Consider the following 22,072-nt stretch of genomic DNA (forward strand, 5'->3'; position numbering starts at 1 on the left):
AATCCGTTCCCGCTGCTCCCTTTCATTACCCACTGTTTTGCAGTGTTCGCCACGGTTCTGCTCTTTTTCCAATATGTTCTCCATGCTCCCTTTATTTCCCCTCTATTCTGCTCTGTTCCCCAACGTTGCACATTTTTTCGATCTGTTCACCCTGCTCCCTTTAGTTCCCCTCTTTTCTGCTGTTTTCCCCAACGTTGCACACTTTTTCGAATCTGTTCACCCTGCTCGCTTTGGTTCCCCTCTATTCTGCAGTGTTCCCCACGGTTCGCCACTTTTTCCAACCTGTACCCCCTGCTCCCTTTGGTTCCCCTCTGTCCTGCAGTGTTCTCCACGGTTCCCCAGTTTTTCCAAACCTTTCACCCTGCTCCCTTTGGTTCCCCACTCTTCTGCATTTTTCCATATAGTTCCCCACTTTTTCCAATCCGATCCCCCTGCTCCCTTTGATTCCCCACTGTTGTGCAGTGTGCCCCACTTCTCAACTTTTTTCAATATGTTCGACCTGCTCCCTTTCGTTCCACTCTGTTCTGCAGTGTTTCCCACGTTTTCCCACGTTTCCCCACATTTTCCAATCCGTTCCCGCTGCTCCATTTGGTTCCCCACTGTTTTGCAGTGTTTGCCACGGTTCCGCACTTTTTCCACTCTTTTCTCCATGCTCCGTTTAGTTCCCCTCTATTCTGCAGTGTTCCCCAAGGTTGCACACTTTTTCGAATCTGTTCACCCTGCTCCCTTTCGTTCCCCTCTGTCCTGCAGTGTTCCCCAAGATTCCCCACGTTTTCCAACTTGTACCTCCTGCTCCCTTTCGTTCACGTCTGTCCTGCATTGTTCTCCACGTTCCCCACTTTTTCAAATCCATTCCCCCTGCTCCCTTTGGTTCCACAGTGTTCTGCAGAACTCCCCACGATTCCCCACTTTTTCCAATCTGTTCCCCCTGCTCCGTTTGGTTCTGCTCTATTATGCAGTGTTCCCCACGGTTCCCCACTTTTCCGAGCTGTTCCCCCTGCTCAATTTTGTTCCGCAGTGTTCTTCAGTGTTCCCCACGGTTCTCTACATTTTTTCCAATCTGTTCCCCCTGCTCCCTTTGGTTCCCCTGTGTTCTTCAGTGTTCACCACGCTTCCCCACCCCTTCCAATCTGTACCCCCTGCTCCCTTTGGTTCCCCTCCATTCTGCAGTGTTTCCCACGATTCCCCAATTTTCCAACCTGTACGCCCTGCTCCCTTTGGTTCCCCTCTGTCCTGCAGTGTTCCCCACGATTCCCCACTTTATCCAATCCATTCCCCCTGCTCCCTTTGGTTCCCCACTCTTCTGCATTTTTCAATATGGTTCCCCACTTTTTCCAATCCGTTCCGCCTGCTCCCATTCGTTCCCCTCTGTTCTGCAGTGTTCCCCACGGTTCCCCACTTATTTCCAATCTGTTCCCCCTGCTCCTTTGGTTCCCCTCCGTTCTGCAGTGTTCCCCACGGTTCCCCACTTTTTCCATTCTGTTCCCCCTGCTCCTTTGGTTCCCCTCTGTTCTGCAGTGTTCACCACGGTTCCCTTCATTTTCTAATCCATTCGCCCTGTCCCCTTTGTTTCCGCACTGTTCTGCAGTTGTCCCCACAGTTCACATTTTTTCCAATCTGTTCCCCATGCTCCCTTTGGTTCCCCTGTGTTCTTAAGTGTTCCCCACGATTTCCCATTTTTTCCAACCTGTACCCCCTGCTCCCTTTGGTTCCCCTCTGTCCTGCAGTGTTCCCCACGGTTCTCCACATTTTCCAATCCGTTCCCCCTGCTCCCTTTGGTTCCTCACTCTTCTGCATTTTTCCATACGGTTCCCCACTTTTTCCAATCGGACCCCCTGCTCTCTTTGATTCCCCACTGTTCTGCAGTGTGCCCCACTTCTCAAATTTTTTCCAATATGTTCGCCCTGCTCCCTTTCGTTCCACTCTGTTCTGCAGTGTTTCCCACGTTTTCCCAAGTTTCCCCACATTTTCCAATCCGTTCCCGCTGCCCCCTTTCATTACCCACTGTTTTGCAGTGTTCGCCACGTATCGCTCTTTTTCCAATATGTTCTCCATGCTCCCTTTATTTCCCCTCTATTCTGCTCTGTTCCCCAACGTTGCACATTTTTTCGATCTGTTCACCCTGCTCCCTTTGGTTCCCCTCTATTCTGCAGTGTTCCCCACGGTTCGCCACTTTTCCAACCTGTACCCCCTGCTCCCTTTAGTTCCCCTCTGTCCTGCAGTGTTTTCCACGGTTCCCCAGTGTTTCCAATCCTTTCACCCTGCTCCTTCGGTTCCCCTCTGTTCTGCAGTGTTCACCACGGTTCCCTTCATTTTCTAATCCCTTCGCCCTGTCCCCTTTGTTTCCGCACTGTTCTTCAGTTGTCCCCACGGTTCTCCACATTTTTTCCAATCTGTCCCCCCTGCTCCCTTTGGTTCCCTTGTGTTCGTTATTGTTCCCCATGCTTCCCCACTTTTTGCAATCTGTCCCCCCTGCTCCCTTTGTTTCCCCTCTGTCCTGCAGTGTTCCCACGGTACCCCACTTTTTACAATCCCTTCCCCCTACTCCCTTTAGTTACCCAATCTTCTGCATTTTTCCATACGGTTCCCCACATTTTCCAATCCTTTCACCCTGCTCCCGTGGTTCCCCTCTGTCCTGCAGTGTTCTCCACGGTTCCCCAGTTTTTCCAATCCTTTCACCCTGCTCCCTTTGGTTCTCCTCTGTTCTGCATTTTCCCCACGGTTCTCCACATTTTTTCCAATCTGTCCCCCCTGCTCCCTTTGGTTCCCCTGTGTTCTTTAGTGTTCCCCATGCTTCCCCACTTTTTGCAACCTGTCCCCCTGCTCCCTTTGGTTCCCCTCTGTCCTGCAGTGTTCCCCACAGTTCTCCACCTTTTCCAATCCGTTCGCCCTGCTCCATTTGGTTCCCCAATCTTCTGCATTTTTCCATACGGTTCCCCACTTTTTCCAATCTGATCCCCCTGCTCCCTTTGATTCCCCACTGTTCTGCAGTGTGCCCCACTTCTCAAATTTTTTCCAATATGTTCGCCCTGCTCCCTTTCGTTCCACTCTGTTCAGCAGTGTTTCCCACGTTTTCCCACGTTTCTCTTCATTTTCCAATCCGTTCCCGCTGCTCCCTTTCATTACCCACTGTTTTGCAGTGTTCGCCACGGTTCTGCTCTTTTTCCAATATGTTCTCCATGCTCCCTTTATTTCCCCTCTATTCTGCTCTGTTCCCCAACGTTGCACATTTTTTCGATCTGTTCACCCTGCTCCCTTTAGTTCCCCTCTTTTCTGCTGTTTTCCCCAACGTTGCACACTTTTTCGAATCTGTTCACCCTGCTCGCTTTGGTTCCCCTCTATTCTGCAGTGTTCCCCACGGTTCGCCACTTTTTCCAACCTGTACCCCCTGCTCCCTTTGGTTCCCCTCTGTCCTGCAGTGTTCTGCACGGTTCCCCAGTTTTTCCAAACCTTTCACCCTGCTCCCTTTGGTTCCCCACTCTTCTGCATTTTTCCATATAGTTCCCCACTTTTTCCAATCCGATCCCCCTGCTCCCTTTGATTCCCCACTGTTGTGCAGTGTGCCCCACTTCTCAACTTTTTTCAATATGTTCGACCTGCTCCCTTTCGTTCCACTCTGTTCTGCAGTGTTTCCCACGTTTTCCCACGTTTCCCCACATTTTCCAATCCGTTCCCGCTGCTCCCTTTCGTTACCCACTGTTTTGCAGTGTTCGCCACGGTTCCGCTCTTTTTCCAATATGTTCTCCATGCTCCCTTTAGTTCACCTCTTTTCTGCTGTGTTCCCCAACGTTGCACACTTTTTTGAATCTGTTCACCCTGCTCCCTTTGGTTCCCCTCTATTCTGCAGTGTTCCCCACGGTTCGCCACTTTTTCCAACCTGTACCCCCTGCTCCCTTTGGTTCCCCTCTGTCCTGCAGTGTTCTCCACGGTCCCCAGTTTTTCCAATCCTTTCACCCTGCTCCCTTTGGTTCCCCTCTGTTCTGCATTTTCCCCACGGTTCTCCACATTTTTTCCAATCTGTCCCCACTGCTACCTTTAGTTCCCCTCTGTTCTGCAGTGTTCTCCACGGTTCCCCACTTTTTCCAACCTGTACCCCCTGCTCCCTTTGGTTCCCCTCTGTCCTGCAGTGTTCTCCACGGTTCCCCAGTTTTTCCAATCCTTTCACCCTGCTCCCTTTGGTTCCCCACTCTTCTGCATTTTTCCATATGGTTCCCAACTTTTTCCAATCCGATCCCCCTGCTCCCTTTGATTCCCCACTGTTCTGCAGTGTGCCCCACTTCTCAACTTTTTTCCAATATGTTCGCCCTGCTCCCTTTCGTTCCACTCTGTTCAGCAGTGTTTCCCACGTTTTCCCACGTTTCCCTTCATTTTCCAATCCGTTCCCGCTGCTCCCTTTCATTACCCACTGTTTTGCAGTGTTCGCCACGGTTCTGCTCTTTTTCCAATATGTTCTCCATGCTCCCTTTAGTTCACCTCTTTTCTGCTGTGTTCCCCAACGTTGCACACTTTTTTGAATCTGTTCACCCTGATCCCTTTGGTTCCCCTCTATTCTGCAGTGTTCCCCACGATTCGCCACTTTTTCCAACCTGTACCCCCTGCTACCTTTAGTTCCCCTCTGTCCTGCAGTGTTTCCCACGATTCCCTAGTTTTTCCAATCCGTTCACCCTCCTCCCTTTGCTTCCCCTCTGTTCTGCAGTGTTCCCCACAGTTCTCCACCTTTTCCAATCCGTTCCCCCTGCTCCATTTGGTTCCCCAATCTTCTGCATTTTTCCATACGGTTCCCCACTTTTTCCAATCTGATCCCCCTGCTCCCTTTGATTCCCCACTGTTTTGCAGTGTTCCCCACTTCTCAACATTTTTCCAATATGTTCGCCCTGCTCCCTTTCGTTCCCCTCAGTTCTGCAGTGTTTCCCACTTTTCCCCACTTTTTCCAATCCGTTCCCGCTGCTCCCTTTGATTCCCCACTGTTTTGCAGTGTTTGCCACGGTTCCGCACTTTTTCCACTCTTTTCTCCATGCTCCGTTTAGTTCCCCTCTATTCTGCAGTGTTCCCCAAGGTTGCACACTTTTTCGAATCTGTTCACCCTGCTCCCTTTGGTTCCCCTCTGTCCTGCAGTGTTCCCCAAGATTCCCCACGTTTTCCAACTTGTACCTCCTGCTCCCTTTCGTTCACGTCTGTCCTGCATTGTTCTCCACGTTCCCCACTTTTTCAAATCCATTCCCCCTGCTCCCTTTGGTTCCACAGTGTTCTGCAGAACTCCCCACGATTCCCCACTTTTTCCAATCTGTTCCCCCTGCTCCGTTTGGTTCTGCTCTATTATGCAGTGTTCCCCACGGTTCCCCACTTTTCCGAGCTGTTCCCCCTGCTCAATTTTGTTCCGCAGTGTTCTTCAGTGTTCCCCACGGTTCTCCACATTTTTTCCAATCTGTTCCCCCTGCTCCCTTTGGTTCCCCTGTGTTCTTCAGTGTTCACCACGCTTCCCCACCCCTTCCAATCTGTCCCCACTGCTACCTTTAGTTCCCCTCTGTTCTGCAGTGTTCTCCACGGTTCCCCACTTTTTTGAATCTGTACCCCCTGCTCCCTTTGGTTCCCCTCTGTCCTGCAGTGTTCTCCACGGTTCCCCAGTTTTTCCAATCCTTTCACCCTGCTCCCTTTGGTTCCCCACTCTTCTGCATTTTTCCATATGGTTCCCAACTTTTTCCAATCCGATCCCCCTGCTCCCTTTGATTCCCCACTGTTCTGCAGTGTGCCGCACTTCTCAACTTTTTTCCAATATGTTCGCCCTGCTCCCTTTCGTTCCACTCTGTTCTGCAGTGTTTCCCACGTTTTCCCACGTTTCCCTTCATTTTCCAATCCGTTCCCGCTGCTCCCTTTCATTACCCACTGTTTTGCAGTGTTCGCCACGGTTCTGCTCTTTTTCCAATATGTTCTCCATGCTCCCTTTAGTTCACCTCTTTTCTGCTGTGTTCCCCAACGTTGCACAATTTTTTGAATCTGTTCACCCTGATCCCTTTGGTTCCCCTCTATTCTGCAGTGTTCCCCACGGTTCGCCACTTTTTCCAACCTGTACCCCCTGCTACCTTTAGTTCCCCTCTGTCCTGCAGTGTTTCCCACGATTCCCTAGTTTTTCCAATCCGTTCACCCTACTCCCTTGGCTTCCCCTCTGTTCTCCAGTGTTCCCCACAGTTCTCCACCTTTTCCAATCCGTTGCCCCTGCTCCATTTGGTTCCCCAATCTTCTGCATTTTTCCATACGGTTCCCCACTTTTTCCAATCTGATCCCCCTGCTCCCTTTGATTCCCCACTGTTTTGCAGTGTTCCCCACTTCTCAACATTTTTCCAATATGTTCGCCTGCTCCCTTTCGTTCCCCTCAGTTTTGCAGTGTTTCCCACTTTTCCCCACTTTTTCCAATCCGTTCCCGCTGCTCCCTTTGGTTCCCCACTGTTTTGCAGTGTTTGCCACGGTTCCGCACTTTTTCCACTCTTTTCTCCATGCTCCGTTTAGTTCCCCTCTATTCTGCAGTGTTCCCCAAGGTTGCACACTTTTTCGAATCTGTTCACCCTGCTCCCTTTCGTTCCCCTCTGTCCTGCAGTGTTCCCCAAGATTCCCCACGTTTTCCAACTTGTACCTCCTGCTCCCTTTCGTTCACGTCTGTCCTGCATTGTTCTCCACGTTCCCCACTTTTTCAAATCCATTCCCCCTGCTCCCTTTGGTTCCACAGTGTTCTGCAGAACTCCCCACGATTCCCCACTTTTTCCAATCTGTTCCCCCTGCTCCGTTTGGTTCTGCTCTATTATGCAGTGTTCCCCACGGTTCCCCACTTTTCCGAGCTGTTCCCCCTGCTCAATTTTGTTCCGCAGTGTTCTTCAGTGTTCCCCACGGTTCTCCACATTTTTTCCAATCTGTTCCCCCTGCTCCCTTTGGTTCCCCTGTGTTCTTCAGTGTTCACCACGCTTCCCCACCCCTTCCATTCTGTCCCCACTGCTACCTTTAGTTCCCCTCTGTTCTGCAGTGTTCTCCACGGTTCCCCACTTTTTCCAACCTGTACCCCCTGCTCCCTTTGGTTCCCCTCTGTCCTGCAGTGTTCTCCACGGTTCCCCAGTTTTTCCAATCCTTTCACCCTGCTCCCTTTGGTTCCCCACTCTTCTGCATTTTTCCATATGGTTCCCAACTTTTTCCAATCCGATCCCCCTGCTCCCTTTGATTCCCCACTGTTCTGCAGTGTGCCCCACTTCTCAACTTTTTTCCAATATGTTCGCCCTGCTCCCTTTCGTTCCACTCTGTTCTGCAGTGTTTCCCACGTTTTCCTTCATTTTCCAATCCGTTCCCGCTGCTCCCTTTCATTACCCACTGTTTTGCAGTGTTCGCCACGGTTCTGCTCTTTTTCCAATATGTTCTCCATGCTCCCTTTAGTTCACCTCTTTTCTGCTGTGTTCCCCAACGTTGCACACTTTTTCGAATCTGTTCACCCTGCTCCCTTTGCTTCCCCTCTATTCTGCAGTATTCCCCACGGTTCGCCACTTTTTCCAACCTGTACCCACTGCTCCCTTTGGTTCCCCTCCATTCTGCAGTGTTCCCCACGATTCCCCACTTTATCCAATCCATTCCCCCTGCTCCCTTTGGTTCCCCACTCTTCTGCATTTTTCGATACGGTTCCCCACTTTTTCTAATCCATTCCCCCTGCTCCCATTCGTTCCCCTCTTTCCTGCAGTGTTCTCCACGGTTCCCCTGTTTTTCCAATCCTTTCACCCTGCTCCCTTTGGTTCCCCTCTGTTCTGCATTTTCCCCACGGTTCTCCACATTTTTTCCAATCTGTCCCCCCTGCTCCCTTTGGTTCCCCTGTGTTCTTTAGTGTTCCCCATGCTTCCCCACTTTTTGCAATCTGTCCCCCCTGCTCCCTTTGGTTCCCCTCTGTCCTGCAGTGTTCCCCACGGTTCGCCACTTTTTCCAACCTGTACCCCCTGCTACCTTTAGTTCCCCTCTGTCCTGCAGTGTTTCCCACGATTCCCTAGTTTTTCCAATCCGTTCACCCTACTCCCTTGGCTTCCCCTCTGTTCTCCAGTGTTCCCCACAGTTCTCCACCTTTTCCAATCCGTTCCCCCTGTTCCCTTTGGTTCCCCTCTGTCCTGCAGTGTTCCCCACGGTTCCCCACTTTTTCCAATCCATGCCCCCTGCTCCCATTCATTCCCCTCTGTCCTGCAGTGTTCCCCACGGTTCTCCACATTTTTTCCAATATGTTCGCCCTGCTCCCTTTCGTTCCCCTCTGTTCTGCAGTGTTTCCCACGTTTCCCCACATTTTCCAATCCGTTCCCGCTGCTGCCTTTGGTTACCCACTGTATTGCAGTGTTCGTCATGATTCCGCACTCTTTCCAATCTGTTCTCCTGTCTCCGTTTAGTTCCCCTCTATTCTGCTGTTTTCCCCAAGGTTGCACACTTTTTCGATTCTGTTCATCCTGCTCCCTTTGGTTCCCCTCTGTCCTGCAGTGCTCCCCACGGTTACCCACTTTTTCCAATGCATTCCCCCTGCTCCCATTCATTCCCCTCTGTCCTGCAGTGTTCCCCTCGGTTCTCCATATTTTTTCCAATATGTTCGCCCTGCTCCCTTTCGTTCCCCTCTATTCTGCAGTGTTCCCCAAGGTTGCACACTTTTTCGAATATGTTCACCCTGCTCCCTTTGATTCCCCTCTGTTCTGCAGTTTTCCCCAAGATTCTCCACTTTTTCCAACCTGTATCCCCTGCTTCCTTTCGTTCCCCTACATCGTGCAGTGTTCTCCACGTTCCCCACTTTTTCACATCCGTTCCCCTTGCTCCCTTTGGTTCTCCACTGTTCTGCAGAACTCCCCACGATGCCCTACTTTTTCCAATCTGTTTTCCCTCCTCCGTTTGGTTCTCCTCTATTCTACAGTGTTACCCACGGTTCCCAACTTTTCCGAGCTGTTCCCCCTGCTCCCTTTGGTTCCGCAGTGTTCTAGTGTTCGCCACGGTTCTCCACATTTTTTCCAATCTGTTCCCATGCTCCCTTTGATTCCGCACTGTTTTGCAGTGTTCGCCACGGTTCCGCTCTTTTTCCAATATGTTCTCCATGCTCCCTTTAGTTCCCCTCTTTTCTGCTGTGTTCCCCAACGTTGCACACTTTTTCGAATCTGTTCACCCTGCTCCCTTTGGTTCCCCTCTGTCCTGCAGTGTTCCCCACGGTTCCCCACTTTTTCCATTCTGTTATTCGGCTCCTTTGGTTCCCTCAATTCTGCAGTGATCCCCACGGTTCCACACTTTTTTTAAATCCGTTCCCCCTGCTTCCTTTGGTTTCCCAATGTTCTTCAGTGTACCCCACGGTTTCCTAATTTTTACAATCTGTTGCTTCTGCTCCATTTGGTTCCCCTCTATTCTGCAGTGTTCCCCACGATTCCCCACTTTTTCCAACCTGTACACCCTGCTCCCTTTGGTTCCCCTCTGTCCTGCAGTGTTCTCCACGGTTCCCCAGTTTTTCCAACCCTTTCACCCTGCTCCCTTTGGTTCCCCTCTGTTCTGCATTTTCCCCACGGTTCTCCACATTTTTTCCAATCTGTCCCCCCTGCTCCCTTTGGTTTCCCTGTGTTCTTTAGTGTTCCCCATGCTTCCACACTGTTTGCAATCTGTCCACCCTGCTCCCTTTGGTTCCCCTCTGTCCTGCAGTGTTTCCCACGGTTCTCCACTTTTTCCAATCCGTTCCCCCTGCTCCCTTTGGTTCCTCACTCTTCTGCATTTTTCCATACGGTTCCCCACTTCTTCCAATCCGATCCCCCTGCTCTCTTTGATTCCCCACTGTTCTGCAGTGTGCCCCACTTCTCAACTCTTTTCCAATATGTTCGCCCTGCTCACTTTCGTTCCACTCTGTTGTGCAGTGTTTCCCACGTTTTCCCAAGTTTCCCCACATTTTCAAATCTGTTCCCGCTGCCCCCTTTCGTTACCCACTGTTTTGCAGTGTTCGCCACGGTTCCGCTCTTTTTCCAATATGTTCTCCATGCTCCCTTTAGTTCCCCTCTTTTCTGCTATGTTCCCCAACGTTGCACATTTTTCCAATATGTTCGCCCTGCTCCCTTTCGTTCACCTCTGTTCTGCAGTGTTTCCCATGTTTCCCCACTTTTTCTAATCCATTCCCCCTGCTCCCATTCGTTCCCCTCTTTCCTGCAGTGTTCTCCACGGTTCCCCACTTTGTCCAAACTCTTCCCCCTGCTCCATTTGGTTCCCCTCTATTCTGCAGTGTTCCCCACGATTCCCCACTTTTTCTAACCTGTACCCCCTGCTCCCTTTGGTTCCATTCTCTCCTGCAGTGTTCTCCACGGTTCCCCAGTTTTTCCAATCCTTTCACCCTGCTCCCTTTGGTTCCCCTCTGTTCTGCATTTTCCCCACGGTTCTCCACATTTTTTCCAATCTGTCCCCCCTGCTCCCTTTGGTTCCCCTGTGTTCTTTAGTGTTCCCCATGCTTCCCCACTTTTTGCAATCTGTCCCCCCTGCTCCCTTTGGTTCCCCTCTGTCCTGTAGTGTTCCCCACGTTACCCCAATTTTTCCAATCCGTTCCCCCTGCTCCCTTCAGTTCCCCACTCTTCTTCATTTTTCCATTCGGTTCCCCACTTTTTTCAATCTGATCCCCCTGCTCCCTTTGATTCCCCACTGTTCTGCAGTGTTCCCCACTTCTCAACTTTTTTCCAATATGTTCGCCCTGCTCCCTTTCGTTCCCCTCTGTTCTGCAGTGTTTCCCACGTTTCTCCAATTTTTCCAATCTGTTCCCCCTTCTCCCTTTGGTTCCCCTCTGTTCTTCAGTGTTCCCCACGCTTCCCCACTTTTTCCAATCTGTACCCCCAGCTCCCTTTGGTTCCCGTCCTTTCTGCAGTGTTTCCCACGATTCCCCACTTTTTCTAACCTGTACCCCCTGCTCCCTTTGGTTCCCCTCTGTCCTGCAGTGTTCCCCACGGTTCTGCACATTTTTTCCAATCTGTTCCTATGCTCCCTTTGATTCCCCTCTGTTCTGCAGTGTTCCCCACGGTTCCCCACTTTTTCCAATCCATTCCCCCTGCTCCCATTCATTCCCCTCTGTCCTGAAGTGTTCCCCACGGTTCTCCACATTTTTCCAATATGTTCGCCCTGCTCCCTTTCGTTCCCCTCTGTTCTGCAGTGTTCCCCACGGTTCCCCACTTTTTCCAATCCATTCCCCCTGCTCCCATTCATTCCCCTCTGTCCTGTAGTGTTCCCCACGGTTCTCCACATTTTTTCCAATATGGTCGCCCTGCTCCATTTCTTTCCCCTATGTTCTGCAGTGTTTCCCACGTTTCCCCACATTTTCCAATCCGTTCCCGCTGCTGCCTTTGGTTACCCACTGTTTTGCAGTGTTCGTCATGGTTCCGCACTTTTTCCAATCTGTTCTCCATGCTCCGTTTAGTTCCCCTCTATTCTGCTGTTTTCCCCAAGGTTGCACACTTTTTCAAATCTGTTCACCCTGCTCCCTTGGGATCCCCTCTGTCCTGCAGTGCTCTCCAACGGTTACCCACTTTTTCCAATGCATTCCCCCTGATCCCATTCATTCCCCTCTGTCCTGCAGTGTTCCCCTCGGTTCTCCACATTTTTTCCAATATGTTCGCCCTGCTCCCTTTGGTTCCCCACTGTTCTGCAGAACTCGCCACGATGCCCTACTTTTTCCAATCTGTTCTCCCTCCTCCATTTGGTTCTCCTCTATTCTACAGTGTTACCCACGGTTCCCAACTTTTCCGAGCTGTACCCCCTGTTCCCTTTGGTTCCGCAGTGTTCTGCAGTGTTCGCCACGGTTCTCCACATTTTTTCCAATCTGTTCCCATGCTCCCTTTGATTCCCCTGTGTTCTGCAGTGTTCCCCACGGTTCCCCACTTTTTCAAATCCGTTCCCCCTCCTCCCTTTGGTTTCCCACTGTCCTGCAGTGTTCTCCACGGTTCCCGACTTTTTCCAATCCTTTCACCCTGCTTCCTTTGATTCCCCTCTGTTCTGCAGTTTTCCCCAAGATTCTCCACTTTTTCCAACCTGTATCCCCTGCTTCCTTTCGTTCCCCTACATCCTGCAGTGTTCTCCACGTTCCCCACTTTTTCACATCCGTTCCCCTTGCTCCCTTTGGTTCCCCACTGTTCTGCAGAACTCCCCACGATGCCCTACTTTTTCCAATCTGTTTTCCCTCCTCCGTTTGGTTCTCCTCTATTCTACAGTGTTACCCACGGTTCCCAACTTTTCCGAGCTGTTCCCCCTGCTCCCTTTGGTTCCGCAGTGTTCTACAGTGTTCGCCACGGTTCTCCACATTTTTTCCAATCTGTTCCCATGCTCCCTTTGATTCCGCACTGTTTTGCAGTGTTCGCCACGGTTCCGCTCTTTTTCCAATATGTTCTCCATGCTCCCTTTAGTTCCCCTCTTTTCTGCTGTGTTCCCCAACGTTGCACACTTTTTCGAATCTGTTCACCCTGCTCCCTTTGGTTCCCCTCTGTCCTGCAGTGTTCCCCACGGTTCCCCACTTTTTCCATTCTGTTATTCGGCTCCTTTGGTTCCCTCAATTCTGCAGTGATCCCCACGGTTCCACACTTTTTTAAAATCCGTTCCCCCTGCTTCCTTTGGTTTCCCAATGTTCTTCAGTGTACCCCACGGTTCCCTAATTTTTACAATCTGTTGCTTCTGCTCCATTTGGTTCCCCTCTATTCTGCAGTGTTCCCCACGATTCCCCACTTTTTCCAACCTGTACACCCTGCTCCCTTTGGTTCCCCTCTGTTCTGCATTTTCCCCACGGTTCTCCACATTTTTTCCAATCTGTCCCCCCTGCTCCCTTTGGTTTCCCTGTGTTCTTTAGTGTTCCCCATGCTTCCACACTGTTTGCAATCTGTCCTCCCTGCTCCCTTTGGTTCCCCTCTGTCCTGCAGTGTTTCCCACGGTTCTCCACTTTTTCCAATCCGTTCCCCCTGCTCCCTTTGGTTCCTCACTCTTCTGCATTTTTCCATACGGTTCCCCACTTCTTCCAATCCGATCCCCCTGCTCTCTTTGATTCCCCACTGTTCTGCAGTGAGCCCCACTTCTCAACTTTTTTCCAATATGTTCGCCCTGCTCACTTTCGTTCCACTCTGTTCTGCAGTGTTTCCCACGTTTTCCCAAGTTTCCCCACATTTTCAAATCCGTTCCCGCTGCCCCCTTTCGTTACCCACTGTTTTGCAGTGTTCGCCACGGTTCCGCTCTTTTTCCAATATGTTCTCCATGCTCCCTTTAGTTCCCCTCTTTTCTGCTATGTTCCCCAACGTTGCACATTTTTCCAATATGTTCGCCCTGCTCCCTTTCGTTCACCTCTGTTCTGCAGTGTTTCCCATGTTTCCCCACTTTTTCTAATCCATTCCCCCTGCTCCCATTCGTTCCCCTCTTTCCTGCAGTGTTCTCCACGGTTCCCCACTTTTTCCAAACTCTTCCCCCTGCTCCATTTGGTTCCATTCTCTCCTGCAGTGTTCTCCACGGTTCCCCAGTTTTTCCAATCCTTTCACCCTGCTCCCTTTGGTTCCCCTCTGTTCTGCATTTTCCCCACGGTTCTCCACATTTTTTCCAATCTGTCCCCCCTGCTCCCTTTGGTTCCCCTGTGTTCTTTAGTGTTCCCCATGCTTCCCCACTTTTTGCAATCTGTCCCCCCTGCTCCCTTTGGTTCCCCTCTGTCCTGCAGTGTTCCCCACGTTACCCCACTTTTTCCAATCCGTTCCCCCTGCTCCCTTCAGTTCCCCACTCTTCTTCATTTTTCCATTCGGTTCCCCACTTTTTTCAATCTGATCCCCCTGCTCCCTTTGATTCCCCACTGTTCTGCAGTGTTCCCCACTTCTCAAATTTTTTCCAATATGTTCGCCCTGCTCCCTTTCGTTCCCCTCTGTTCTGCAGTGTTTCCCACGTTTCCCCAATTTTTCCAATCTGTTCCCCCTTCTCCCTTTGGTTCCCCTCTGTTCTTCAGTGTTCCCCACGCTTCCCCACTTTTTCCAATCTGTACCCACAGCTCCCTTTGGTTCCCGTCCTTTCTGCAGTGTTTCCCACGATTCCCCACTTTTTCTAACCTGTACCCCCTGCTCCCTTTGGTTCCCCTCTGTCCTGCAGTGTTCCCCACGGTTCTGCACATTTTTTCCAATCTGTTCCTATGCTCCCTTTGATTCCCCTCTGTTCTGCAGTGTTCCCCACGGTTCCCCACTTTTTCCAATCCATTCCCCCTGCTCCCATTCATTCCCCTCTGTCCTGAAGTGTTCCCCACGGTTCTCCACATTTTTCCAATATGTTCGCCCTGCTCCCTTTCGTTCCCCTCTGTTCTGCAGTGTTCCCCACGGTTCCCCACTTTTTCCAATCCATTCCCCCTGCTCCCATTCATTCCCCTCTGTCCTGTAGTGTTCCCCACGGTTCTCCACATTTTTTCCAATATGGTCGCCCTGCTCCATTTCTTTCCCCTATGTTCTGCAGTGTTTCCCACGTTTCCCCACATTTTCCAATCCGTTCCCGCTGCTGCCTTTGGTTACCCACTGTTTTGCAGTGTTCGTCATGGTTCCGCACTTTTTCCAATCTGTTCTCCATGCTCCGTTTAGTTCCCCTCTATTCTGCTGTTTTCCCCAAGGTTGCACACTTTTTCAAATCTGTTCACCCTGCTCCCTTGGGATCCCCTCTGTCCTGCAGTGCTCTCCCACGGTTACCCACTTTTTCCAATGCATTCCCCCTGATCCCATTCATTCCCCTCTGTCCTGCAGTGTTCCCCTCGGTTCTCCACATTTTTTCCAATATGTTCGCCCTGCTCCCTTTGGTTCCCCACTGTTCTGCAGAACTCGCCACGATGCCCTACTTTTTCCAATCTGTTCTCCCTCCTCCATTTGGTTCTCCTCTATTCTACAGTGTTACCCACGGTTCCCAACTTTTCCGAGCTGTACCCCCTGTTCCCTTTGGTTCCGCAGTGTTCTGCAGTGTTCGCCACGGTTCTCCACATTTTTTCCAATCTGTTCCCATGCTCCCTTTGATTCCCCTGTGTTCTGCAGTGTTCCCCACGGTTCCCCACTTTTTCAAATCCGTTCCCCCTCCTCCCTTTGGTTTCCCACTGTCCTGCAGTGTTCTCCACGGTTCCCGACTTTTTCCAATCCTTTCACCCTGCTTCCTTTGATTCCCCTCTGTTCTGCAGTTTTCCCCAAGATTCTCCACTTTTTCCAACCTGTATCCCCTGCTTCCTTTCGTTCCCCTACATCCTGCAGTGTTCTCCACGTTCCCCACTTTTTCACATCCGTTCCCCTTGCTCCCTTTGGTTCCCCACTGTTCTGCAGAACTCCCCACGATGCCCTACTTTTTCCAATCTGTTTTCCCTCCTCCGTTTGGTTCTCCTCTATTCTACAGTGTTACCCACGGTTCCCAACTTTTCCGAGCTGTTCCCCCTGCTCCCTTTGGTTCCGCAGTGTTCTACAGTGTTCGCCACGGTTCTCCACATTTTTTCCAATCTGTTCCCATGCTCCCTTTGATTCCGCACTGTTTTGCAGTGTTCGCCACGGTTCCGCTCTTTTTCCAATATGTTCTCCATGCTCCCTTTAGTTCCCCTCTTTTCTGCTGTGTTCCCCAACGTTGCACACTTTTTCGAATCTGTTCACCCTGCTCCCTTTGGTTCCCCTCTGTCCTGCAGTGTTCCCCACGGTTCCCCACTTTTTCCATTCTGTTATTCGGCTCCTTTGGTTCCCTCAATTCTGCAGTGATCCCCACGGTTCCACACTTTTTTAAAATCCGTTCCCCCTGCTTCCTTTGGTTTCCCAATGTTCTTCAGTGTACCCCACGGTTCCCTAATTTTTACAATCTGTTGCTTCTGCTCCATTTGGTTCCCCTCTATTCTGCAGTGTTCCCCACGATTCCCCACTTTTTCCAACCTGTACACCCTGCTCCCTTTGGTTCCCCTCTGTTCTGCATTTTCCCCACGGTTCTCCACATTTTTTCCAATCTGTCCCCCCTGCTCCCTTTGGTTTCCCTGTGTTCTTTAGTGTTCCCCATGCTTCCACACTGTTTGCAATCTGTCCTCCCTGCTCCCTTTGGTTCCCCTCTGTCCTGCAGTGTTTCCCACGGTTCTCCACTTTTTCCAATCCGTTCCCCCTGCTCCCTTTGGTTCCTCACTCTTCTGCATTTTTCCATACGGTTCCCCACTTCTTCCAATCCGATCCCCCTGCTCTCTTTGATTCCCCACTGTTCTGCAGTGAGCCCCACTTCTCAACTTTTTTCCAATATGTTCGCCCTGCTCACTTTCGTTCCACTCTGTTCTGCAGTGTTTCCCACGTTTTCCCAAGTTTCCCCACATTTTCAAATCCGTTCCCGCTGCCCCCTTTCGTTACCCACTGTTTTGCAGTGTTCGCCACGGTTCCGCTCTTTTTCCAATATGTTCTCCATGCTCCCTTTAGTTCCCCTCTTTTCTGCTATGTTCCCCAACGTTGCACATTTTTCCAATATGTTCGCCCTGCTCCCTTTCGTTCACCTCTGTTCTGCAGTGTTTCCCATGTTTCCCCACTTTTTCTAATCCATTCCCCCTGCTCCCATTCGTTCCCCTCTTTCCTGCAGTGTTCTCCACGGTTCCCCACTTTTTCCAAACTCTTCCCCCTGCTCCATTTGGTTCCCCTCTATTCTGCAGTGTTCCCCACGATTCCCCACTTTTTCTAACCTGTACCCCCTGCTCCCTTTGGTTCCATTCTCTCCTGCAGTGTTCTCCACGGTTCCCCAGTTTTTCCAATCCTTTCACCCTGCTCCCTTTGGTTCCCCTCTGTTCTGCATTTTCCCCACGGTTCTCCACATTTTTTCCAATCTGTCCCCCCTGCTCCCTTTGGTTCCCCTGTGTTCTTTAGTGTTCCCCACGTTACCCCACTTTTTCCAATCCGTTCCCCCTGCTCCCTTCAGTTCCCCACTCTTCTTCATTTTTCCATTCGGTTCCCCACTTTTTTCAATCTGATCCCCCTGCTCCCTTTGATTCCCCACTGTTCTGCAGTGTTCCCCACTTCTCAACTTTTTTCCAATATGTTCACCCTGCTCCCTTTCGTTCCCCTCTGTTCTGCAGTGTTTCCCACGTTTCCCCAATTTTTCCAATCTGTTCCCCCTTCTCCCTTTGGTTCCCCTCTGTTCTTCAGTGTTCCCCACGCTTCCCCACTTTTTCCAATCTGTACCCCCAGCTCCCTTTGGTTCCCGTCCTTTCTGCAGTGTTTCCCACGATTCCCCACTTTTTCTAACCTGTACCCCCTGCTCCCTTTGGTTCCCCTCTGTCCTGCAGTGTTCCCCACGGTTCTGCACATTTTTTCCAATCTGTTCCTATGCTCCCTTTGATTCCCCTCTGTTCTGCAGTGTTCCCCACGGTTCCCCACTTTTTCCAATCCATTCCCCCTGCTCCCATTCATTCCCCTCTGTCCTGAAGTGTTCCCCACGGTTCTCCACATTTTTCCAATATGTTCGCCCTGCTCCCTTTCGTTCCCCTCTGTTCTGCAGTGTTCCCCACGGTTCCCCACTTTTTCCAATCCATTCGTCCTGCTCCCATTCATTCCCCTCTGTCCTGTAGTGTTCCCCACGGTTCTCCACATTTTTTCCAATATGGTCGCCCTGCTCCATTTCTTTCCCCTATGTTCTGCAGTGTTTCCCACGTTTCCCCACATTTTCCAATCCGTTCCCGCTGCTGCCTTTGGTTACCCACTGTTTTGCAGTGTTCGTCATGGTTCCGCACTTTTTCCAATCTGTTCTCCATGCTCCGTTTAGTTCCCCTCTATTCTGCTGTTTTCCCCAAGGTTGCACACTTTTTCAAATCTGTTCACCCTGCTCCCTTGGGTTCCCCTCTGTCCTGCAGTGCTCTCCCACGGTTACCCACTTTTTCCAATGCATTCCCCCTGATCCCATTCATTCCCCTCTGTCCTGCAGTGTTCCCCTCGGTTCTCCACATTTTTTCCAATATGTTCGCCCTGCTCCCTTTGGTTCCCCACTGTTCTGCAGAACTCGCCACGATGCCCTACTTTTTCCAATCTGTTCTCCCTCCTCCATTTGGTTCTCCTCTATTCTACAGTGTTACCCACGGTTCCCAACTTTTCCGAGCTGTACCCCCTGTTCCCTTTGGTTCCGCAGTGTTCTGCAGTGTTCGCCACGGTTCTCCACATTTTTTCCAATCTGTTCCCATGCTCCCTTTGATTCCCCTCTGTTCTGCAGTGTTCCCCACGGTTCCCCACTTTTTCAAATCCGTTCCCCCTCCTCCCTTTGGTTTCCCACTGTCCTGCAGTGTTCTCCACGGTTCCCGACTTTTTCCAATCCTTTCACCCTGCTTCCTTTGGTTCCCCTCTGTTCTACATTTTTCCACAAGCTTCCCCACTTTTTCCAATTCGTTACCCCTGCTTCCTTTGGTTCCGCTCTGTTCTGCAGTGTTCACCACGGTTCCCTACTTTTTCCAATCCGTTCCCACTGTTCCCTTTGATTCCCCACTGTTCTGCAGTTTTCCCCACTTCTCAACTTTTTTCCAAACTGTTCCAATGCTCCCTTTGATTCCCCTCTGTCCTGTAGTGTTCCCCACGGTTCTCCACATTTTTTCCAATATGTTCGACCTGCTCCCTTTCATTCCCCTCAGTTCTGCAGTGTTCCCCATGGTTCCCCACATTTTCCAATCCATTGCCCCTGCTCCCTTTGGTTCCCCTCTGTCCTGCATTTTTCCACACGGTTCCAAAATTTTTCCATTCTGTTCCCACTGACTCCTTTGGTTCACCTCTGTTCTGCAGTGTTCACCACGGTTCCCCACTCTTTCCATTCTGTTCCCCCTGCTCGTTTGGTTCCCCTCTGTTCTGCAGTGTTCCCCACGGTTCCCCACTTTTTCAAATCCGTTCCCCCTGCTCCCTTTGGTTTCCCACTGTCCTGCAGTGTTCTCCACGGTTCCCCACATTTTCCAATCCGTCCCCGCTGCTGCCTTTGGTTACCTACTGTTTTGCAGTGTTCGCCATGGTTCCGCACTTTTTCCAATCTGTTCTCCATGCTCCGTATAGGTCCCCTCTATTCTGCTATTTTCCCCAGGTTTGCACACTTTTTCGAATCTGTTCACCCTGCTCCCTTTGGTTCCACTCTCTCCTGCAGTGTTCCCCACGTTTCCCCACTTTTTCCAATCCATTCTCCCTGCTCCCATTCATTCCCCTCTATCCTGCAGTTTTTTCCACGGTTCCCCACTTTTTCCAAACTGTTCCCACTGCTCCCTTTGGTTCTCCTCAATTCTGCAGTGTTCCCCACGGTCCCCACTTTTTCCAATCCGTTCACCCTGCTCCCATTGTTTCCCCACTCTTCTGCATTTTTCCACACCGTCCCCCACTTTTTCCAATCTGATCCCCCTGCTCACTTTGATTGCCCACTGTTTTGCAGTGTTCCCCACTTCTCAACTTTTTTCCAATATGTTCGCCCTGCTCCCTTTCCTTCCCCTCAGTTCTGCAGTGTTTCCCACTTTTCCCCACTTTTTCCAATCCGGTCCCGCTGCTCCCTTTGGTTCCCCACTGTTTTGCAGTGTTTGCCACGGTTCCGCACTTTTTCCACTCTTTTCTCCATGCTCCGTTTAGTTCCCCTCTATTCTGCAGTGTTCCCCAAGGTTGCACACTTTTTCGAATCTGTTCACTCTGCTCCCTTTCGTTCCCCTCTGTCCTGCAGTGTTCCCCAAGATTCCCCACGTTTTCCAACTTGTACCTCCTGCTCCCTTTCGTTCACGTCTGTCCTGCAGTGTTCTCCACGTTCCCCACTTTTTCAAATCCATTCCCTCTGCTCCCTTAGGTTCCCCAGTGTTCTGCAGAACTCCCCACGATTCCCCACTTTTTCCAATCTGTTCCCCCTGCTCCGTTTGGTTCTGCTCTATTATGCAGTGTTCCCCACCGTTCCCCACTTTTCCGAGCTGTTCCCCCTGCTCAATTTTGTTCCGCAGTGTTCTGCAGTGTTCCCCATGGTTCTCCACATTTTTTCCAAACTGTTCCCCCTGCTCCCTTTCGTTCCCCTGTATTCTTCAGTGTTCACCACGCTTCCCCACTCCTTCCAATCTGTACCCCCTGCTCCCTTTGGTTCCCCTCTGTCTTGCAGTGTTCCCCACGGTTCCCCACTTTATCCAATCCATTCCCCCTGCTCCCTTTGGTTCCCCACTCTTCTGCATTTTTCAATACAGTTCCCCACTTTTTCCAATCCGTTCCCCCTGCTCCCTTTGGTTCCCCTCGGTCCTGCAGTTTTCCCCACTGTTTCCCACTTTTTCCAATCCATTCCACCTGCTCCCATTCGTTCCCCTCTGTTCTGCAGTGTTCCCCACTGTTCCCCACTTTTCCGAGCTGTTCCCCCTGTTCACTTTTGTTCCGCAGTGTTCTGCAGTGTTCCCCACGGTTCTTCACATTTTTTCCAATCTGTTCCCATGCTCCTGTTGATTCCCCTCTGTTCTGCAGTGTTCCTCACAGTTCCCCACTTATTTCCAATCTGTTCCCTCTGCTTCTTTGGTTCCCCTCCGTTCAGCAGTGTTCCCCACAGTTCCCCACTTTTTCGATTCTGTTCCCCCTGCTCCTTTGGTTCCCCTCTGTTCTGCAGTGTTCCCCACGGTTCCCCACTTTTTCCATTCTGTTTCCCCTGCTCCTTTGGTTCCCTTCTGTTCTGCAGTGTTCCCCACGGTTCCCCACTTTTTCAAATCCGTTCCCCCTGCTCCCTTTGATTTCCCACTGTTCTGCAGTTTACCGCACGGTTCCCCACTTTTTCCAATCCGTACTCCCTGCTTCCTTTCGTTCCCCTCTGTTCTGCAGTGTTCACCACGGTTCCCTTCATTTTCTAATCCCTTCGCCCTGTTCCCTTTGTTTCCACACTGTTCTGCAGTTGTCCCCACGGTTCTCCACATTTTTTCCAATCTGTCCCCCCTGCTACCCTTTGGTTCCCCTGTGTTCTTTAGTGTTCCCCATGCTTCCCCACTTTTTGCAATCTGTCCCCCCTGCTCCCTTTGGTTCCCCTCTGTCCTGCAGTGTTCCCCACGGTACACCAATTTTTCCAATCTGTTCCACCTGCTCCCTTTAGTTCCCCACTCTTCTGCATTTTTCCATTCGTTTCCCCACTTTTTTCAATCTGATCCCCCTGCTCCCTTTGATTCCCCACTGTTCTGCAGTGTTCCCCACTTCTCAACTTTTTTCCAATATGTTCGCCCTGCTCCCTTTCGTTCCCCTCGGTTCTGCAGTGTTTCCCAAGTTTCCCCACACTTTCCCATCCGTTCCCGCTGCTGCCTTTGGTTACCCACTGTTTTGCAGTGTTCGTCATGGTTCCGCTCTTTTTCCAATATGTTCTCGATGCTCCGTTTAGTTCCCCTCTATTCTGCTGTTTTCCCCAAGGTTGCACACTTTTTCGAATCTGTTCACCCTGCTCGCTTTGGTTCCCCTCTGTCCTGCAGTGTTCCCCACTTTTTCCAATGCATTCCCCTTGCTCCCATTCATTCCCCTCTATCCTGCAGTGTTCTGCACGTTTCCCCACTTTTTCCAAACTGTTCCCACTGCTCCCTTTGGTTCTCCTCTATTCTGCAGTGTTCCCCACGGTTCCCCACTTTTTCCAATCCGTTCACCCTGCTCCCATTGTTTCCCCACTCTTCTGCATTTTTCCACAACGTACCCCACTTTTTCCAATCTGTTCCCCCTGCTCCCTTTGGTTCCCCTCTGTTCTTCAGTGTTCCCCACGCTTCCCCACTTTTTCCAATCTGTACCCCCAGCTCCCTTTGGTTCCCCTCCTTTCTGCAGTGTTTCCCATGATTCCCCACTTTTTCTAACTTGTACCCCCTGCTCCCTTTGGTTCCCCTCTGTTCTGCAGTGTTCCCCACGGTTCTCCACATTTTTTCCAATCCGTTCCCCCGTTCGCTTTGGTTCCCCTCTGTCCTGCAGTGTTCCCCATGGTTCCCCACTTTTCCAATCCATTCCCCCTGCTCCCATTCATTCCCCTCTGTCCTGCAGTGTTCCCCACGTTTCTCCACATTTTTTCCAATATGTTCGCCCTGCTCCCTTTCGTTCCCCTCTGTTCTGCAGTGTTTCCCACGTTTCCCCACATATTCCAATCCGTTCCCGCTGCTGCCTTT

The sequence above is a fragment of the Narcine bancroftii genome, unplaced genomic scaffold (genome assembly GCF_036971445.1).
Source record: "Narcine bancroftii isolate sNarBan1 unplaced genomic scaffold, sNarBan1.hap1 Scaffold_152, whole genome shotgun sequence".
Taxonomy (NCBI): domain Eukaryota; kingdom Metazoa; phylum Chordata; class Chondrichthyes; order Torpediniformes; family Narcinidae; genus Narcine; species Narcine bancroftii.